General features: G+C 32.1%; 1 long non-coding RNA gene across 1 annotated transcript; it reads left to right on the top strand.

The window, feature by feature from the left end:
* The first annotated feature begins 471 nt into the window (after window positions 1-471).
* On the top strand, window positions 472-6243 carry LOC132060675 (uncharacterized). Its single transcript, XR_009415978.1, has 2 exons — window positions 472-699; window positions 6094-6243. It is a non-coding gene; the product is annotated as an uncharacterized LOC132060675 (long non-coding RNA).
* The last annotated feature ends 651 nt before the right edge of the window (window positions 6244-6894 follow it).

Raw genomic sequence — 6894 nt, 5'->3', positions numbered from 1 at the left:
GCTGAGCCCACAGTAAAATTTCTTTTTGCTTCAATCTTCCAATAAGGCTTGTCTACCTCTTCATTTTCATTTGAAGGGTTTATCTTCTCTATGATATAATCTGCTAGCTCCTGGGGTAATAATCTCCTTAAAGTTTGCTCTTTCTAGTGTCCTCATTCTGCTACCTCCTTGACCAACACAGTAGTCTGGTGACAATCAAAATCTAAAGGGGTGACATGGTAAAGTGCTCCCAATCCTGTCCAGTTATCCAACAAAAAATAAGAATTGCCCTACTTTACTTGCCACCAGATCTCATGTTCCATTTCATCTCTACAAGCAAGCATCTTCTTCCAGGTATAAGTTCCAGTCTTTGCTTGTGCAACCACAGCATAATTCCTTTTTAAGTACTTGTTGCTCATATAAGTCCTCCATAATGATTGCTTTTTCCTCATATTCCACCATAACTTTGCAAATAAGGCCTTTTGATATGGGATACGGGTATGGATCTAGAGTTTCTCGGACTCGGACTCGGCATGATCTAAATTTTAAGATTCGTGGGTACGGATCCGGGTACGGATACGGGTGCGGGGATTCGGCAAAAATAATTCAAAATTCTAATAATATAGCTACAAGAATATGCCTAGATTATGAGAGCTTTTTGTGGAAGCACTTACATGTAGTTTGTACCAGACATGTGATTCAATCTTCCATTCTACTAGAGTGCTAGATCAAAGCTCCGAGATGGACAATATTCCATCCTTTCTCCTACAATTTACACAACAAAGTAGCAAACTAAATATTAAAAACATATTAAAGTATAACAAAGATAATTAAAAGAAATTAACATAAAGCATAAGAAAACTTATCTTTCAAGAGTTGCATAACTCTTGATATTGCTCCACAGCTTTGCCTCTTCACTCTTCAGTAATCAAGATGCAGAAAATAACTTTGGAAAGTAAATGGGAGTAAAATAAGCCAATTTAAACAAAGTAAGATCTGAAATCTTATATGTTTAAGACATCAACAGAGAGACATGCTCAAAAAGACTTATACATAGAATCTAGTCATGTTCAAAAAGACTTATCAGTTATCACTTATATACACTTCAAGTCATGTTCAAAAAGACATAAATAAAGAGTCAAGTCATATTCAAATCAGCTTTCTTCTTCCATGTCTTCAACTTCCTCCAAGTCTTCAAATTCCTCTCCAAATATCACCCCTTCTAATTGTGGTTCATTCATCGATAGCTCAAGTAAACTATTAGAAGTCTCATCAATGTCAATATCAATATCGACACAATCTCCACCTAGAACCACATGAAAATGAATTAGAAATATTAGAATGTTTCAAAGGGATAAAACTTATCATACAATAAATTATTTAAGAAATTGTACACATACCCAAATCCCAAAACTTGCTTGACCACTCATATATTTTTCTTTCTTGCGAGAGAGAGCAAACGTATGTTATAATGTACAAACACCAAATCTTCAGCTCTTGTAGTTGTTAACTTATTTCTCTTGATATTGTGAATCATAGAATAAGTGCTCCAATTTCTTTCACAACAAGAGGAAGAAGCCGGTTGTGAAAGCAATTTGAAAGCCAACTTTTGCAAAAGAGGAGCCGAAACGCCGTGATTCGCCCACCAAGAAAGAGGTTCCTCATACATCATAGCTTCAATAACATGAGGCTCACCAAAATAACCACTACCGCTACAAAAGGCTCCATATTCTAGAGAAACTTTTTTCAACTCATTTGAATTTCTAAAATATCTCCGGAAGCACTCTACCCTATTGAAAGAAATCTCACTATCTTCATTCGGTGCAAGTCTTCGAATCCCATTTTCACCTTTGAGCCATGTTTCATGATAGTACTTTGGAACCAAAGAATGTGCCATGCAATGCAATGGGGTATTGCTTTTATTCCATCTAGCCTCAAGAATTCCTTGAATTGTATCAAAGAAATCCGATTGACCGGTAAGGAGATCTTTCCCCTCATGCTCAAAAATAATTTTCTTCACTTTCTCGGTCATTGTGTCCCACATATCATATATAAGGTGTAAACTTGGACAATCAAGATCGGCATTTCTAAGCATAGATAAAATTGGTTTCGTAAATTCTAAAAAGAAGTCAACTTTATCCCACCATTCATCTTTCATTATAAGAGATTTAATGTCACGTGTTTTGGCTTCAATTACCTTATCTCCCTTGTAGTGCTTCCATTCGTCGTCCATCACCATTTGCTCTAAAAACTTCTTCACTTTTTGAAAACGATCAGCCATGATAATATGTGAAGCAAATCTTGTCTCAGCAACTCTCAACATACATAAATCCGAATATTTTTTAAAGATAGAATGAGCGATGTCATGATTCACCACGAAATTTTTCATTTGACTAATCAACTCTACCATCCACTTGCAATTTTTATAGTGAGTTGATTTTTCCGAAGGTTGACACATGCTTTTCAATGCTAGATTTAAACAATGAACTACACATGGTGTCCAAAAGATGTGAGGAAAAGATTTCTCTACGATACTACCGGCAAGTTTCATATTACTTGCATTATCTGTTATAACTTGAACAACATTCTCCGAACCAACTCCTTCTATTGCTTTAACAAATAGATTAGCAACATAGTCACCATCCTTCACAATTCCACTTGAATTAATGGAATTTAAAAATATTGGTCCCCCGCTAGATGCCGCCATTATATTTATCAATGGTCGTCTCTTAACATCCGACCATCCATCGGAACAAATTGACAACCCTTTCTTTTTCCATGAATCTTTAATTGGCTGCAATTTTGTCATAATGTTCGTCTTTTCTTGAGATAAAAGACTCGTTCTAAGCCTATTATACGTTGGAGGAGTATAACCACCTAAAGGATTATCTGCTAGAAACTTTGAATACTTTTTGAAATATGGAGAATTTGCTAGATTAAATGATAAACCTGATGCATAGAACATACGGGCTGCCAATTTGTCCGCCGTATTTCTTTGATGAAGGTTGAAAGCTTTTTCAATACCTCCACCTTCTGCACCTTTCCTTTTTTTTTTTTTTTTTTTTTTTTCTAAATCGAGATCCTTCTGGTAGTGAAATGTAATCTGATTTTTTTCTAGCATTTACTTGGATGGATAATTTTTTACTTTCAGCTTGCTCATGCTCCAATTTTAAAACCGCGTATACATCACTACTTATTTGTTTGCAAGCTTCAACCCCATGATTTGAAAGCTTTAAAAGATGTCCTTTGACTTTATAATATGATCCAGTAACCTTTTTGTTGCAATAGTTGCACAACCAAGTCTTATTTCCACCACCACCACCAACAAGTTGAATAACTTTCACATGATTCCATAAGGGTGTATCATCAAAGTTTACTGCGGTCTTTGATGGTCTTAAAAAGCCTTTTCCTTTTTGTTTTTCAGCCATAGATGAAGAATTTTGAAATGGATTGGAAAAAAAAAAAAGAACCAGTGAAGAGTTGTTCTTAGCCTGTTGCCACCGAAAGATGCTTAGAAGAGGAGGAAGAGAAGTCTTCTTTTTTTGGAGGGAAAACTAAATTTTGGGAAGTGTGGACAAAGAAATGAGTACACTAGTATAGTAGCCTTATGGCTACCTCTGATGTTTGCCAACTTTGGACTAAAATTTGACTATAGTAGCCTTAAATGAGATTGGATGTGTCATATGTGTTTATTATATTAATTTATTACTTTAAGTTATGGAGATTTGACATTTAAGTTCATATAAATAATTACATTACAAGTCTTTAATATTCTTTAACTAAGTTTGGAGGATTAATGTGATTTATTTGAAAATTATATAATCATAATTATTAATTATGTAATGTTAAGGGTCGTTTGGTAGCTGTTTAGAGTTATGCATGTATTTGTTATACATGAATTAGTTATGAAGAAATTTATGTTTTATTTATGTAGGTATTAGTTATGGAGGGTTTAGTTATTCACGTATTAATTACTCCAACATTTACCATGCATAGATTTCTCCATAACTTATATATGTATTAGTTATCTTGGTTTCTAAATCTTTAGTCCTAATCAATAGACCGAACATCGTAACTAGCTACCAAGCGTGGTACTTATGTAAGATTTTAATATATGAATAACTTGCCTCTTAACTAGCTACCAAACATGGTATTGATTTTATATTGATTAACTATATTATGATTGTGTATATTTCTTGTTATAGTCATTAGACCTAATCAAATGTATAATTACATTTTACTTATTCGAACTTACGTAAAGTTTTGGTAGTTCATATATCTTGTTATTCTCCAAACCCCAAACCCCAAATTCTAAACCCCAAACCCCAAACCCAAACCCAAACCCAAACCCAAACCCCAAATTCTAAACCCCAAACCCAAACATCAAATTTCAAACCCCAACTCAAGAACTAACTAGTAGATTGAGCATATTGTGTTAACAACTCTTGTTATAATTCTTAGTCCCAGTCAAATGTTTACACTCTATATTCGATAATTCAAACTTATACTAAAGGAATTAGACAAATATTCCAACAAGTCTACCTGATTAATGTTATAAGCATTATATTATTTAATTATATTATAATAGTGTATATATCTTGTTATAATGTTTGGTCCTAATTAAATGTATAGTTACGTTCTACTTATTCAATTACCTAAAACTTATACTAATGGAGATAAACAAATAGTCTACCAAGTTTACTTGATCATGTTATAAGCATTATAATATTTAATTATATTGTGATCGTGTATATTTCTTGTTATAATCTTTAGTCCTAATTAATCAAATGTATAATTACATTGTACCTATTCAATTGTTGAAAACTTATATGAAGTATTTGTGCATATCTTTAGTACTTATTTATATTATATATAATACTCATTTGCTATTAGATATTTATAGATTTTTCTTTTATAGATTTTTATTTAGGTTCATTAATATTATAAGTAGAATAATCCTTTTTTTATAAATTTGTCACAAATTTAATACTTTTTTTTTTTATGATTGTTATTTTAATATTAAATGCATTAAACATATATATGCACATACACGTTTGTGTATATATTTAAGCTCACCCCTCTTGAACAGGTTATGGTTGACACTTGACACTAATCTAATATTTTATAAATTATAAATTAAATTTTATTTACAATATAAATAGATAAGACTTTTAGGAATTTATTATAAAATATTTATTAATTATTTTTGTATCACCTACATTATTATATGCTTAAAAAGTTATTATTATTTGTTATTTTCACTTGAATAAATAGATATTGGAGTTTTAATTATTATTATGAAATAAAAATATTTTCTTTTACGTTGCTCATTTATTTCATTATGAAAATGTCATTAGCTTATATACACTTAGTATTTCTCACTTTTCTCTTCTCATGTCGAAATTAATATTTAGTTTTTAAATAATTTTTTGAAATATTAAAAAATTAAAAACATCATGATTTTGAAGAAGTAAAAGATTACAAATGTTGATAATGTTAAGAGTAAGATAAGCAATTTAAAAAGTCAATTAGGATAAAGGGGGAGAATATCTATTATTCAAAATTGAGAAGAGAGTTTAATTTTTAAAGCAAAGTTGGATAAATAATTTTCACCCTATACAAAAAAAAAAAATCTTATAACAGTGATTTGACAAATTTGAATGTACTAAGCATTCCAATTCTTGGCAACTCTTATGATAATTTTTTAATTTAAAAGTTCAATTGGGTATATGCGTCTCTATGCTAGTCATTAGTGGTTTTTTTTTTTTTTTTTTAATAAAATAAGGGACAAAATTTGGATGAAGTAAATAATGTGCACGTGGACTATCCACCTCTTCATTATACCCAGTGTTTCAAAGATCCGGCGTACTTTGTTAAACACAACTCTCATAATTAAACATATGCACACCCAAAAGCCAAAAACAACAAACTCTCGAAAGAATAAAAAGAAACTGAGTCATCTTCCCCAGCTGGTTGACCCAGTCATCTTCCCCAATTTCTTTAAACTCTTTTCTTCCCAAAGAACCATGAAAATCGAAATAGGAAAAATTATGGACCTATTCAAGCCCTTACGCAAGGCAAGTCGACCACTCTGCTAAGCAAACAATGTTGAAGACATCTGAAACAGAGATAGAGAAACTAGTTAAATTTTCTACATAATATTGAAGGTATGCCATCTCATGTCTTCAAATCTCTACTTTTTGTTATCTTGAGAAATCATAATCTCAAAATTTTTCTTTAATTTGGTCATGAATTTCGGTCAAAGTATCCGATCTCTATTGACCGGATCTGACACGAATTCCGTACCCAAACCCGTGTCAGTGTCGTGTCGACACGGGTACGGCGGCAAAAGTGCCGGGTCCTAGCAACATAGCTAGTCACATAGAATACCAGATCTACAATTCCTTGGTCTGTCTGATGATGCATATAAACAACACTTTTTGCTTTGTTGATCTGTCATAAGCCTTTGCCATGTCAAGTTTGATGACAAGATTGGCAGGCTTTCTCCTTATTGTGTTATCATGAACTATTTCTTGTACTAGCGGCTTTCAATGTTCTCCATAAACATTCAACGACCAGGATAAATAGAGTTAGTGGATCTACCCTTCACTCCCTGGACACTTAAAAAAAACCCCGTGCTTGTTGTGGAGAAATAAGAATTGGTAGGAATTTCACTAGTCTTTCATGGATAATTCTAGAAAAAATCTTACTAGAGAAATTATTAAAACTAATAGGCCTCATATCAGATAAAGTAGTGATTTCTTTCTTCTTTGGTATCAACACCAGATTTGTACAATTAATGTACCTAGGTAACTCATGATCACAGAAGAATGATTGCACCATATTTGTTAAGTCTTTAGCAATAATCTCTTTGGTAACAACATCGATAAAATTTGTACCTAGGTAACTCCATCC

The sequence above is a fragment of the Lycium ferocissimum genome, chromosome 6 (assembly GCF_029784015.1).
Source record: "Lycium ferocissimum isolate CSIRO_LF1 chromosome 6, AGI_CSIRO_Lferr_CH_V1, whole genome shotgun sequence".
In the NCBI taxonomy this organism is placed as follows: Eukaryota; Viridiplantae; Streptophyta; class Magnoliopsida; order Solanales; family Solanaceae; genus Lycium; species Lycium ferocissimum.
The sequence above is the reverse complement of the archived record's forward strand: the minus strand, read 5'-3'. Positions and strand labels throughout refer to the sequence as shown.